We start from the raw sequence: 15,462 nt of genomic DNA, 5'->3' as shown, positions 1-15,462 counted from the left end.
TTGAGCTGGCTTCTCAGGACTTGCCTTATTCGTTGGAGGTATTTGGCTGTGGCTCCTTTCCTTGTGACCTCATCGAGGTTGCCGTTTGCTTGCTGTATTCCCAGGCACTTGTAGCTGTGCTCTATGTCGGCTATTGTTCCTTCTGGGAGTAAGACCCCTTCTGGTGGACGACCTACCCTCTCTTTGTAACCATCCGGCCACACTTCTCTAGTCCGAATGACATCCCAATGTCAGTGCTGTAGATCCTGGTGGTGTGGATCAGTGAGTCGATGTCTCGCTCGCTCTTGGCGTACAGAATGATGTCATCCATGTAGAGGAGGTGACTGATAAAATCACTCCAGAACATCAGGGACATCTTTTATATTTAACCAGAACTCCAGATTACTTGAGATCTTTGCTTGGCTCTGGGAGTTTAAGGGAGTCGAAAATGATAACTGACTAATCTTTGAGTAATCTCTACAGTATGCTCACTGCTACACAGATTAACATATTTCTACAGCTTCGTTAGAGTCAGAATGAATCAGTAGGTCATACATCAGTTAGATTACCTTGCAGAGTTTTTCCACTTCTCATTGTTCCTCTCCTTCTCCTCCCTCTTTCTCTTCTGCAGCTGTATAGCTCTCTCCTTCTCCTCCTCCTCCAGCGCCAGCTGCTCCAGAACCTGCCGTTCTCGCTCCTCCAGCCTCTGTCTGGCCTCCAGAAGCGTCCGAGCTCTCTCCAACTTCATCTCCTCGTCCTGACGAAGCTTTTCTTTCTCTGCTTTGATCCTTAAATGACAAAATTTCAAAATAAAAATCTGACCAAGATTACTTTTTCCCTTCTGTGAAGCACTATAAAAAGAAATTACTGGAATCCACTTAATTGAATTGAATCCAACTCAATTTACTAAGTTTATCCAGCTCAATACATTATGATCATCCAACTCAATGTATTGAGTTTTTTTTTAAATGAATTCATTAAGTGTGACAAATGACGAATCTAAGTCAGTCTTACTCAAATAATTTAGTTTACTTCAAATAATGAAGGAAATTAATAAATGATCTCCTTTTACCAGGGTTTTTTTGGTTCAGGCAGGACAGGAATTTCTGAACTTTATAAATCAATAAAGTTTTAGAAAATGAACTTCATAAGGCTACTGATAAGTTAAAATTTTGGAAGGCTATTGGTTATGATAATCAGTTAAATGAAGTCTAAAAACAGCCTGGTTTATTTCAGATTTTCTTCAGTCTTTTTGTCACATGTTTTCAACAGGGTTTGGTTCCATCTGATTGGCAAAAATCTATAATTAAACCAATCCCAAAGTCTCAAACTGCTGATTCTCGAGTACCTATGAACGACAGGGATTCACTGAAGGAATTCCTTGGCACTGCATTTTTACTTAGATGAGTTTATAAACTTTACTCAAGTGTTCTAAACTTTTGTAGTTCAATCATTTTTGTCTCTATGCACACCCGACCTGGGTGTAAACAGACCTGGTAAACTGGTAAACAAACCTTGTTTACCAGTTTTTGGAACCCGACCAGAACCCCTCAGTGTTATTACGTTGAGAAACAATGAGATTTGGTTAAGTATAAAAACAGACTTTTCATGCAGAAAATGATCAAATGTTACAAGCCATACATGTCATACAAATGGAACAGATACAGAGTTACATTGACCGTCCAGCGCTGGACCATACTTAGCACACCTTATGGATGGAACCAAGTGAGACAAAGATTGTAACGCGAGTTTAGCTTTTTATTCTTTTCTGCAATCTGTACCCTCCCTAAACAGTAGTCTAATCAGTTTCAGTCTGTTTATGTATGACTGGTGACAGCTTACATAACACAAACATGGTTATATAAACTGCAGCGTGTACGTGTAAGCAGATGAAGGAGATAGAGGAAAACACAGAATCCATAACAAAATGAAAGGTTAGTTAAGTACTTAGGATCTTGTAATTTATTAGCAGAGAAACAGCTAGATCAATTAGACCAGAGGTGCCCAAACTTTTTGAGACCAAGATCTACTTTTTCTCTCATCAGCCAGCTGAGATCTACCACATCACACAAAGATATAAAAATTGTAAATGAAACTCTATTGAAATATTTTACATGCAATTACACATCAGTTATAGCAGACATATTAAACTGATATAAAACCTAATGCAGTAACTTCCTCATTGAAATTCTGACACTGGGAGTAGGCCTGTCGCGATAAACGATAAATCAATTAATCCCATGATAAATTAAACCTATCGACCTCATTTTAAATATCAGCTTTATCGTCTCTTCCTGCCTTTTTTTCTTTCGGTTGATGACACTGAATGAAAAAAAGGCTCAACTCCCCCAGCCAGCATGCATAGGTGGGCCCCACTTGGGTTTGATGTGGGCTACATGGGTTATGAGTGGGCATGGGTTTTATCTGGGCTAACTGTATGGGACCGATATGGTAACCTAAAATGGGACCCACTTGGGCTGGCCCATTAGGGCTAAACATATGGGCCCCATTCAGCATTAATGTGGGCTAACTGTGAATGGGGCAGAAGTGGGCAACACTATGTGGGGCCCATGTAGTTTCAGTATCATGGGCCCAACATGGGAAGCCCATGTGGGCTGACCACATTGAACCCACATGTGATAAGTATGGGCTGACCGTACATGGGTTGGACCTGGGCATGCGTATGTAGGCCCCATACCTTTTTTATGTGGGCTAACTGGGGATGGGGCAGAAGTGGGCAACACTATGTGGGGCCCATGTAGTTCCAGTATCATGGGCCCAACATGGGAAACCCATGTGGGCTGACCACATTGAACCCACATGTGATAAGTATGGGCTGACCGTACATGGGTTGGACCTGGGTAGGAAAATGTAGACCTTAATCCTTTTTCATGTGGGGTAATGGGAAAAATTTTTTTTAAATCTGATTAGACAATGTGGTTACCCTGTCACTTTTAAACTTTTCACTATATGTCAAAAGCAAAAGCTGCAAGAGCAAGATTATAAAAACTTTGAAAAAAATGATGAGATGTCAGATTGATGGCCTTTAGCTAAGGAAATTGTTACTCAGTTGGCCTGTATTGGAGCTGATAAAAGGTAAATTGTTGAAGCAATTGTATAAGCTTTCTACAAAATGAAAAGCTCTCCTTGGATGGTTACCTCGTCTTGGAGGTCATAAAGAGGTATTGTATTTGAACCATGCTCACTACATGATTTCTGTGTCTGGCACATTTACTAACACTGACATTACACTAGGCTGAAGACCAAAATATGTTTCAATGCTTTATTTTTTAAACCAGTTCAGTATTGTTCAAGCTACACTTTGAAGTCCTAGCATTTTTCTTTTTCCCAGCCAGCATGCATAGGTGGGCCCCACTTGGGTTTGATGTGGGCTACATGGGTTATGAGTGACCATGGGTTTTGTATGGGCTAACTGTATGTGACCGATATGGTAACCTAAACTGGGACCCATATGGGCTGACCCATTTGGGCTAAACATATGGGCCCCATTCAGCAGTAATGTGGGCCAACTGTGAATGGGGCAGAAGTGGGCAAAACTATGTGGGGCCCATGCAGTTTCACTATCAAGGGCCCAACATGGGCAGCCCATGTGGGCTGACCACATTAAGAATGGGCTAAACATAACTGGGTTGGACCTGGGCATGGGTATGTAGGCCCCATTCCTTTTTTATGTGGGCTAACTGGGGATGGGACAGAAATGGGCAACACTATGTGGTGCCCATGTAGTTTCATTATCAAGGGCCCAACATGGGCAGCCCATGTGGGCTGACCACATTGAACCCACATGAGGTAAGCATGGGCTAAACATACATGGGTTGGACCTGGGCATGGGTATGTAGGCACCATTACGTTTTCATGTGGGGTATGTGAAAAAATTGTTAAAATTTGATTAGGCAATGTGGTTACCCTGTCACTTTCAATTTTTTCACTATGTAAAAAGCAAAACCTGCAAGAGCAAGATTATAAAAACTTTGAAAAAAAATTACCAGAGATGTCAGATTGATGCTAATGAAATTGTTACTCAGCTGGCCTGTATTGGAGTTGATAAAAGGTAAATTGTAGAAGCAATTGTATAAGCTTTTCTTTCTACAAAATGAAAATCTCTCCTTGTATGGTGACCTCGTCTTGGAGGTCATGAATATGTATTGTATTTGAACATACATGATTTCTGTGTCTGGCTCATTTACTAACACCGATATTAACTTGGCTTCCAGAAGACCAAAATATGCTTTATTTTTTAAACCAGTTCAGTATTGTTCAAGCTACACTTTGAACTCCTAACATTTTTTCTTTTTATTATTTTACACCAGACATTTTTGTGACATATGCATAATCTTCTGCTGCTCACTCAAAATAGGTCCTGGTTCAGAGTGGACTTTTGTACTTGCTTCTTTTCTTTTTAAATTTAATTTAATTTAATGTTATTATCAATTGGATGTTCAGACCGCTGCAGCTCTTTCACAGCAGGACTTAATTCTTATTTGGAGAAATAGTTCAGATCAGACCATTGTGAAAAATATGTTTAGCAAATCAATTCAAACAAAACTCAAGTGAGAAAGAGTAAAATTTTGAGCATGTTTGTTCATCTGTAAACATTTTCCAAGTTGTCAGGATAAATAAAATAAAAAACGTAACATTTATATCTTTGAATCTTTTTTCAATAACCTTTTTGTTCATTTTTTTTCTCTGGCACCGTTGCCAATAAAGATTGGTGAACTGAAGAGACACTTTACACATCCACTAAATAAAGTAGTTCCAAAACACATTTGAATAAGCACGACTATATTTATTTATTTTCATTGAGAACATTTGTGAGTGCTACATCGGTTTTACATTTGTTAAACCGATGTAGCATCTCAAAATTAATCTTGTGTTTCTTGGAAAACGTACAATTGTTAACTGCGGATGGATATGCGGTTTCAAAATCAAACGTAGTCTCATCAGTCCGTTGGTGTGAAGTCTGCAGGTTGGCTGGCCTTCTACTAAAGAAGCTGTAAGTACACCTCTGTCTGGTCTGTCTGTATTGTATCAAATTTTAGGGATAGATTTTAATTCGTTAGTTAAATAATAGTTCGGATGACCGGAGTAGAGACTTAATTTTTTTTTTTTTTTTTTTTTTTTTTTTTTGGGGATATTGTTAAAACACACACACACCCACACACACGCACACACAAGTCACCTGCCATCATTAAGGTAAGAATATTTGGATGCAGAGCGATTTCAAACTGTTCTGGGCCATACCATTGTCAAATACGCTAAGGCGCCATGTTGCTGCCACCGGTTAATTTGAGCGGCAGAATAAAGTCTATTCACTAATCAATCTTAAGTTTCTAGCGGAGGTTGTTTTAAAGTATCTTGACACGATAAAACCAACTACTTTGCTTTCATTCTATGTACATTGGTTTTTAGTAATCTTTCTCACAGCCAATTAAGCCAGCATGCATGGCTAGATGCACGCTGGCTTGGCTGGGATCTACCCATGCGTGCATTTTTTTAATGAAACTGCATTGAATCGTTTCGTTGTGGACTATAGGTAATGATGAATGGGCATGGGTTTTATCTGGGCTAACTACATGAGGCCCATATGGTTAACCTAAAATGGGACTCATTGTCAGTCCATTTTGGCTAAATGGACTCTGTTCATCATTATTGTGGGCTAACTGGGAATGGGACAGAAATGGGCAACACTATATGCGGCCCATGCGGTTTCAGTATATTTTGCATAAAAGCTTTTTGTAAATGGAATGAAGGCATAGTAGTAAATATTTTTAAAGCGTTTTATTCTGTCAGAGTTTGTTTCAATCTGCAACTTTTTTGTGTTGGACTATAGAACGGGTGTCAAACTCCAGTCCTCAAGGGACACTATCCTGCAGTTTTTACATGTAGGCTCAAAACACTGGAATGAAATGGCTTAATCACCTCTTTGTGTAGATCAGTTCTCCAAAGTCTTGCTAATTATCTAATTACTCTAGGTGTGGTGCAGCAGAGGCAAAGTTTCAGGGCAGTGGCCCTCCAGGAGTGAAGTTTGACACCTGTGGTCTATAGAGTAGTCTTCAGTGGCCAAGCCTGAATCAAAGATTGAAAGATGAATTTCTATTTGATGTTTTTGCAATATTTTGCTAGGACTATGTGAAATGTACTTATATTTAAGTGTAGCTCTTGTCCTTTTATATGTGCAATATTTTAGGAGTGATTTATTGGTTGTTTTCTAAACTACTCTGAAGATTAATACTACTGTCTTGGTCCTGTCACAGTATCATATAAATGAGGATAATTGCATTGGTGAAATTCAGTGTTTACAATATATGACTACAGTGATTAAACTATACAAAGGGTGTTTTGCCTTAAATATTTTATTATTATTTTTGAAAAGCCCAAATGTTATATAAACTGCATTAATAAAATTATATTTCTTTGCAGACTTCAAGAGCATCAACTTATGAAGATCACCTTCAAAAGATTTGAAAAAGGTAGATTAATACATTGTGATTTTAATATCTAGGTTTTAGGAATTACATGTTTTCTTGCAATTTTATAACCATTTTATAAGGCAAGGTTTATGTACAAATGACTATTTCTGCCAAACTGACAGTAAATAAAAGAATCAATATCAAAATTACACTTTGGAAATTCCTTAATCATGGCCAAAATAGGCCACAAAATAGGCAGCTTCTGAAGAGTGATACCCCAGGAATGTTTACCTTTAGAGTTAAAGTATGAATTCAAAGATGAGTCATTTGACAACGGTTAAGTTATTGCTTTCGTCACTCTAAAAGATCTAATTGACAATGCCTTAAATGATAAGGTAATTACAGATGTGCCGATCAGGTTTTTTACTTCCGATTCTGGTCACCCATGAGGGCCGATCACCGATACCGATCACATAATTATTATTTTTTTAATCATAAGCACTACTGTTACCTTATGTGGAAAAGGAACCATGAATTCACCTTAATTTAATGGTGAATTCATTAATTCACCATTAAATTAATGGTATTTAATAACACTTGTGTTTAATAACTTTTTCCAAGAAAAAAACAAAACAGGCATTGTGCAAATTGTACTATCTGTAATACTACCTTTAACAGATTGAAAACACATGAAGGCTCTGAAGAGGCTAAATAATACCTCTCAACATTGCCAAAAAATTCAAGTATAAACCTTAACATTCAAAGGCAAATACAGGTTCCATTACAATAAACAATCCAGAGTTACTGAAAGAAAACTTCCTGTTAGCATGGCGGCTAGCTGATTACTGCTAGTTCTGATTGGCTGTTTCTGATTGAGCGGAGTAATTATGCAGATCAGGGAGGAGATCGATTATTTTTTAGAGATTATCTCTCATGTTAGGACAGCGAGAAGTTTTAATATGTATGTAAAATGTATTTTTTTAGTTAGATGCTGCAGCTTTAAACAGAGGTTCGGTGTGAGAGTCACTACCAGGTGGAGCAGAAGCGAAGCTCCGTCTGTCAAATATTACTACCTGTAGCGTAGCAGTGGTTCAACAGGAGAGCAGAACCAGCGTCTTACATCGCAGCTCGAAGACTTAAATAATTTTGCGGGTTATTTGTTTAGCTTTCTGACCGTCATGCTAATCCGGGTGAGTGTTTGTAGCTGTGCGCTGCTTTACCTGCTATCTGATCCTCCGTATGTCTTTTTTACTGAGCCTCGATGTAGCCAAACTCCGTCAAGTATGTCATTGTTTTTATCCCATATTAGATTCGTTGTGTTGATGCATTTTGACCTGCTTGTATTTTACGCAGCAACACGCAAACTTCCCCATTCACTCAGTGCGTTATAGTTCCACATCACTTAGGATTTGTTGCTGCGCGTTTGTGCAGTGAAGGAAAGAGGAGACCAGCTGCACAGGCAGGCTGCGAAATGAGAAGCAGGTGATCGGTTTGTGTGATCGGCAACAAGAGACGAGTGGCGATTACCGATCATACACTTTTTCACGGAAATCGGCCGATTACGATTGGTGGCCGATCGATCAGCACACCTCTAGTAATTGTATATGAGCTTAACAGTAATTTTGTCAATGTGCTTTCAAATTTGGCTGAAGAAATGAAGCAATCTGTAGAAAAAAGCCATTCATAGAAACAAATGCAATATTTCTCAGTGCTGTGTGTGAGAGTGGCATGGAAGTCGTAAATTTTCAAAATAAAAATCCCTTGACTAAAAGAAACGAATCAATCTTGAAACAATTTTTAAATGTATAATCAAAATTTTGTTATTTTCTAGATTTTGCTAATTAACTACTTAATGAAGCCATTACTTTATTTATATAATTGTTGCCAATATTTGAATGAGCAATGCACTGAGTAATAAGAACTGTGCTGGATAACCAGTTGTATCAGTGTCATAAAAACAGTGACACCTAAGACATACATGCGTTTATTTTATGATTCAGGGCTGTTGTCTTATCGGTGGGACACTTCTTGTGAAATATCAATTTTAATTCCATACCATTTTACATCCTGAAAACTCAATTTGTCCTTGCTTATCATCTTTTAAATTTCAACTAACACATGAAATACCTTAATCGTAAAATTTTTCTAATTAATCATTGTTGAATAAAAAAAAGTATTTGGCAAAGACAAAATTAGACTTTAGACAAGTGTTCTCTCATATTTTTAGTAAATAGCCATCTAAAAGTGTGCTTTGTTTGTGTTTTACAGAATTAAAAGAATGGATTACTATTGTAGTACTCGAACAAAAAGAAGACGGATTAAAGCCAAAGTTTCTGAGCATTTAAAGTTTTTAGAAGACTTCAAGGTCAAAAGTGGCACATGTTTTTATTTGGATTGTGCTTCTGAAGTGGACAATCAGATTCCCAGTGAAAAGAGGAGCTTTGAGATTCATTTGAGTGAAAACGAAAAAGAGTCTGATGCAGAATTCGAAGATGAAAATGAAGAACAATCAGTCGCTGGAAGAACATGTACTGCCAGTAACATTGAAATGGATTTCAACAGCACCTCTGAAGAAACTGATCCCACATGTGAACTTAAAATTAAGCTCGCTGATTGGGCAGCAAATCGAAATATCTCACACAGTGCATTGACAGAGCTGCTACATATTTTAGCGGACTATAATTTGGATTTACCCAAGGATTCTAGAAGTCTTTTGTCAACTCCCAAAACCTGTGAAGTGAAAGAAATGGGACATGGTATTTACTATCATTTTGGTCTGGCTAAGGCACTAACTTTACAGTTGTTAAATGACTCTCATCTTTCAGTTGATACGTTAACTCTCCGGGTGAACATTGATGGCTTACCACTCTTCAAAAGCTCAAAAATGGAGTTGTGGCCTATTTTGGCCATGATTAAGGAATTTCCAAAGTCTGGTGTTGTTATCGTTGGTTTGTATGCAGGTGTGACCAAGCCTGACTGTGTCACAAAATACTTAAAAGAGTTTATTGAAGACCTGAAATCAGTAACTCAAGAGGGTTTGAATTACAGAGGAAAACATTTTAATGTTGCACTTCCAGATGCCTTTATCTGTGATGCACCTGCTCGTGCATTTTTGAAATGTATCAAGTCATTCTGGCTACAGCTCCTGTGAACACTGTACAGAGCATGGAATTTACATGGATAAAGAAGGTTGTGTTTCCTGATTGTACAGCACCTCTGCGAACAGATGAAACGTTTGAACTTTTGACGGATGAAGACCACCATCATAGAGTTTCACCCTTGCAGCAGCTTGGCATAGGAATGGTGTCAAGCTTTGTGCTTGACTATATGCATCTAGTTTGTTTAGGACATGTTAAAAAAGTTATAAGTTTGTGGATCAAAGGACCTTTAAGGTGTCGTCTGTCTGCAGTTACCATTTCCATTATTTCGCATCACTTGAAATCAGTCAGAGGTCACCTTCCAAGAAATTTTTCTAGAAAACCACGGTCACTGATGGAATACAGTCAATGGAAGGCAACAGAATTCAGACAATTTCTGTTGTACACTGGCCCAGTGGTTCTTCAAGGACGACTATCAGCACAAATGTACAACAACTTTCTGTTGCTCTCAATAGCAATGAGAATTCTTCTCAGTCCTGTTTTGTGCTGTAAATACTGTGACTATGCTGGAAAATTGTTGGTGTTATGTTGCCAATTTTGCAAAGGTATATGGAACAGAACACTTAGTCTACAACACCCACTGTCTCATACATTTAGCAGATGATGCTAGAAAATATGGTGCCTTGGACAATATTTCATGTTTTCCCTTTGAAAATTATCTTGGGACTTTGAAGCGACTTGTACGGAGACCCCAAAACCCTCGCCAACAAGTCGTCCGGCGGTTAGCTGAAAAGCCCATTCTGGGAGAAGATGGAAGATGGAGTAAACCTCAAATTCCACATTCATGTGGTCCAACTCTCCCAGACTTTCCTGCTCGCATGCAATTCAGGCAATACAGACATGAGGGAAATGTCATATCATGTTCCGTGGGAGACAACTGTTTTGATGTTGAGGGCAAAGTTGCTGTAATAAGGAATATAATACAGTTGTTTTCTGGAGTCATGTACACTGTGTGTCAATTTTATGAACAACAAGACTGTTTCTGCAGATACCCTATCGATTCATATTGTCTAGGAATCAGAACTGTGATGCAACTGTCTGACCATCTTTATGGTGTACCAGTGACAAGCCTGACCAAAAAACTGGTATTCCTTCCTTTGCGGGACGGTCATGTTGTCTTTCCTCAGTTACATGACCACTAATTGACTTAATATGAACTTCCAGCATGTCCTTCAGCATCGTGGAATTCAGTGAAGAGTCAACAGAGGGAAAGAAGTTGGTGGATATTATCCCATCATGTTGGTTTACAGACGAATCCAAGGTTCAGTGCTTCTGGCCAGCAGGCCTTGGTATAAATGTCACTAAGGCAGTAAAGCAACAACTACAGCCAGATGCTTCATGGAAGATATGCTGTGTGCGTGTTCTTGGAAATGCAGGTGACAAACATTTACTTATATGAAGATTTTGAAAACAGGAGCTTTAGATTTACAAATGTTTTAATACTTTTTTAAAAAATTCTTTTCTAAAGACTACTATGTAGAAGCACGACGAAAGCTTGTGAAGGCAGAAGCAACATCAGATCTGCAAACGGATAATGACATCCCAGAAAAGCGTCGTAAAAGGTACTGTGGAACAGGAACATATGTAACAAAACTCTAGATCTTCTTTCTTCCTAGTTGTCATTTGAGCTGCTCTCCATTCTTTTTTCCATTTGGTTCTCATCGCTTTACTTTTTCCTCCTAATCCTTCAGAGCTTAAAGGAACAACATATTTGTAAGAATGGAAAACTACTCAAGATGAAATGCTAATGCTTGTGAGCTTTACTGTAGACTTACTGAATTAAATTACTATTTTCTTGACTTTCTTCCCTATTGGTTTTCATGGGTTCAGCTGTAGCTTTTTCTTATCCTTTGGATCTTGTTTAGATCTTATTTTTGTATCTCTCACAATAAACTTGAAATAAATCCTAGTTAAATTGCTCACTAGACCTCAGCTTTTTTTTAAACCAACTTTTACCACTTTTGCAAGTTAAATTCTGATTTATCATTTCAGATCCTCCAAAAAATGGGGCACATTTTCATCAAGTGAAGACAGTGTGGACTCCTTGGAGAATGAAGTTCCACCTTCTCCTCCCTTGGAACTTAGCACAATTGGATCTGCCTCAAAAGTGTATAGTCTCGGTGGGCACAGGAGGAGAAGCCCCAGCAGAGCTCCATCACCAAATCTGAGAAGCCCCAGCAGAGCTCCATCTCCAAATCTGAGAAGCCCCAGCACAGCACCAACTCCAAATCTGAGAAGCCCCAGCACAGCACCAACTCCAAATCTGAGAAGCCCCAGCACAGCACCAACTCCAAATCTGAGAAGCCCCAGTGTAAGTCTTTCTGCAAGTCCTGGGACTTCATTGAGCAGGAGCAGCTCCAGCTTGGGAGAGGCTATGTTTACACGACTGGTTATGCTCCTTGAGGAGGTCAAAGAAACTCAAAGTACATGGACAGTTGCTGAATACCTTACTGAGACAGAAAAATGCTTCACCACTGGCTGAACCGCCTGAGGGAGCCGTTTTGCCAATGTGTACAATCAATGATGTCCTGGGCATGAATGAAAAGCTGAGTGACTCAGACTTCATGTCTGGAGTTGTAAGTAAAAATTTTGTTCCTTAAAATTAACATTAAATTAGGCCAATTGCAGTAAGCAAATAATCAACTAACCACATGATAAATTAAAACAAATAATTTTCATGATTTATCATTTTTCTGTTTCTACCAAGAATTGCTTGACAAATATTCAGTCTGGTGTTTGGGTCTCAACTAGCCATTTTCTGAAGTACACATTTGCTTACAAAGACTTCACAATTCATTTTATTTAATTGTGTTGTTTTGTTTATTTTGGATATTGAAATTGTCTTCTAGTTGCAGTGCTCATTGTTCATTAGAATTTAAAGTTGAACAATCTTTGAGAATGTGTTCTTGCATTATTTACTACTATATTATTTGAAAATGGTCTCAAAACATTTAATCACAGTAACTTCTGGAAATGTATTTACCAGCAAAATTTATTGTTGCTTAAATTGATACATACATTAACAATTGACATTTTGTCCATGTATAAAAGTAAACATATAAGCTATATATGTGTGAAACGATAACAAATCAATCAACAACTAAATGTGTTTGATTTTAAAATGTTGTATCCTGATTTTAAAATGTTTTGCAACTGTCATTATACTTTAGGTTGCCATGGTTGCAGAAATTGGAGGAGCATCCTTGGATGATGCAGTACGACGAGCAATGCGATTCCTCATGTCCCATGAATTGGCGTTCCAGTTCAACCTTTTTGGGCGACATGGGAAGCACAAGTTCCGGGACCTGCGTCTCTTTGATGTTGTATATGGTAAAGATCAGTTTTTATATTCACTTTTTTTCTTATACATCTGTTAATTTATTTTGGTTGTCATACGCCTTTTGTTTATTTTTAGTAATCTTTTAGGTTAAAAAAGATACAGGTGATCGTGATTGGCAATCACCGATCATACTCTTATTCACGGAAATCGGCCGATTATGATCGGTGGCCGATCGATTGGCACATCTCTAATGTGTACATAATAATGACTCGAGAGTGCTTTAATTTTGGAAGATCTCTGCAAGCATTTTTGACCCATAAAGGGGAAGATGCAGATCTCATTAATGTTACAATGTACTAAAAGTAAAACACTAATGCAATTTCTACTTCTGCTTGATATTTAGGGGCACTTAAAAGAAATGCATCCATCCACGGAATCACACACAAAGATGTGGAAAAGGCACTCTCAAAGTGGTTCACTGGAGCCCGTGACCGTGGTGGAAACAGGCTAGAACGACTAGGGAGGCTGCCAGCTCGGATTCAGGTGGGCAGGTCTTCCAAGATGGACAGTTGCAGTGACGTACAAGAGCTTTGAAGTATGGCATATAAGTTATAAAAATGTTTGCCAAAAACAGTGTGAAAGAGTTGTATAGTTTTGTGTAATATATAGATGTCTAGATATAGTTGAATATCTAGCTATAGATCTATATATATAGAGATACATAACTAGTCATCTACATAATTAGATATAGTTATCTAGATATGTAAATATATAGATATGTTTATACATTTGTTATACAGATATACGTTTATAAATGTTATAGTACACTAGTTTCTGTTTTCATATGCCATATGAATAATTTTGTAGATTTTTTTACCACTGCATTTCTTGTTCTGGCATCATTTCCTCCATGTTAAAGTTCTTTTAATTGAAGAGTTTTAAAAAAAAAAAACTTCAAATTACTAAATAAAAGCCTTAACCAAAATAAATTTTTCATCTCTTTTTTTTATATATATACACACACACACAAGTTTTGTGCTAAAGCATTTAGTACTTTGGTTTGTTAAGATTGCATATCTATGAATGTAATTCACTTGTGAGAAAAAGACCCCATTGTTCCTACAGGAATGGCTCCCACTGAAAACCCACTCAGGGCTTGTTAAACCCATATGGGCTACAGCCAGTGGTGGAGAAAGTACTCAAAAAATTTACTTAAGTAAAAGTACAAATACACAGTCAAAAATGTACTCAAGTCAAAGTACCACATTAACATTTTACTTAAGTAAAAGTAAAAAAGTACTGGCTTTTAAAAATACTTAAGTATTAAAAGTAAAAGTACTTGCTGAATACATAACCTAATCGCTNAAACACACACTATGTCCAGATAAAAGGTAAAATAATATTGTTTAAATGTCATGGGTTTGTTGACATCATATCTGATACTGAGAATAAATATATCTTACAGACCATAACAGTAAATAACTTATCACTTATTTATATTTTTAATTAGATTTGATATATATTTATTTCTTTAATATTATTTTCCATGTCAGTGTTAATGTCATGAGGCTGATGACTCCATGACACTTCAACTTGACTCATTAGGATTTGATTAAGAACCAGATTTGTTCTTTATTGTTGGGTACCACGTTGGGTTTTTTCTTCCTTTTCAGCTCTGACCATCAGAGGGCGCCAGGAGCCACTTTTCCTTGGTGGGTGTGTCAGTTGGTTCCTGCTGGACGCACCTGGCTCGAATCATCATCATCAGAAGAGTATTTAAGCGGCAGGCTCCTGCACTTCACCGCCAGAGTGTTTTACCTATTGTGGTACCTCCAGCCTCTCTACTGTTTGTCTCTTTGAGATCGTTTCTAGTAGCCTTCAAACCCTTACCTGTTTTGTGACTCCTTCCAGGACACTTTCAAGTTTCCCCGGAGACCTCCCGTTTTCAAACCCTGAGGGAGTTCCGTCCACGACGCTGGGAGCTATACTCACCGGTCGCTGGAGCCTGCCCCGAAGCTCTTGGAGTCTCTCTCTCGAGTCTGTCCGTCCCTCATCTCTCTCCAAGTCAGCCCCCACTTAACCGCGACCTGGTACCGGACCTCTCCCCCGACCTGAACAAATTACTACAAGTAAGCACTGAACCCATACCAATAGCCTGTTTTCCTACAACCATTAAACTCACCTCCACTCTCCTTTTGTGTGCAGCCGTGCCAGTCTTCCCACTGCAGCTTCACGACTGTGGGTGTTTTTGACCACTTTTATCTTTGTTAATAAAACATCTAAACTTTTATCCTGCCTCTGTGAGTTTCTGCATGTGGGCTCAGAAATTAAGACCCACCATGACATTTATAATTTCTGTCCAGTAAAACTATTAATCTATAAATCAATAGACAGGTCTATATAAAGATATAATCACTGTTTCTGTCTCATATTTGTATGGCATTAAAATGATCTGGAAGTTTAGTTTTTGAAAGCTCTGGTTTGCACAGTAAATGCCATGTTGGTGAAATTTTATGGTTGATACTCTGATGTCCCATTCTCCTGAAGGCAGCACAGAGCTGCACCACCAGAAACTCTCAGAAACACTGAGAAGAGCTATGATTAATGTAGTTAC

The 15,462-nt window shown here is 38.1% G+C and overlaps 2 long non-coding RNA genes across 5 annotated transcripts in view; one reads left to right on the top strand and one right to left on the bottom strand.

Annotated features, from left to right (window-relative positions):
• The window catches only part of LOC107833815 (uncharacterized), a 14,246-nt gene extending 10,450 nt beyond the window's left edge, over window positions 1–3,796 (bottom strand). The window contains exons 1-2 of one of the 2 annotated variants that reach the window (XR_001659587.1): window positions 3,636–3,788; window positions 2,436–2,836 (exon numbers count right to left, since the gene is read on the bottom strand). This is a non-coding gene — a long non-coding RNA (uncharacterized LOC107833815). Of the gene's footprint in view, window positions 1–2,435; window positions 2,837–3,635 lie in introns of those variants that run through there. The other variant, XR_001659586.1, reaches the window with a different exon arrangement.
• Window positions 3,797–6,287: 2,491 nt separating this feature from the next.
• Window positions 6,288–13,489, top strand: LOC107833811 (uncharacterized). 3 transcript variants are annotated; one of them, XR_001659582.1, is made up of 6 exons: window positions 6,288–6,470; window positions 8,679–10,944; window positions 11,037–11,130; window positions 11,561–12,144; window positions 12,739–12,898; window positions 13,252–13,489. It is a non-coding gene; the product is annotated as an uncharacterized LOC107833811 (long non-coding RNA). The 3 variants fall into 3 exon arrangements; XR_001659581.1 differs by lacking the exon at window positions 13,252–13,489 and having other exon boundaries at window positions 10,733–10,944; window positions 12,739–13,166; XR_001659580.1 differs by lacking the exon at window positions 13,252–13,489 and having other exon boundaries at window positions 12,739–13,166.
• Window positions 13,490–15,462: the final 1,973 nt, after the last annotated feature.

This window comes from Poecilia formosa, unplaced genomic scaffold (genome assembly GCF_000485575.1).
Source record: "Poecilia formosa unplaced genomic scaffold, Poecilia_formosa-5.1.2 Scaffold460, whole genome shotgun sequence".
Lineage (NCBI taxonomy): Eukaryota > Metazoa > Chordata > Actinopteri > Cyprinodontiformes > Poeciliidae > Poecilia > Poecilia formosa.
Note: the sequence above shows the minus strand (reverse complement) of the source record. Positions and strands in the feature narration are given on the sequence as shown.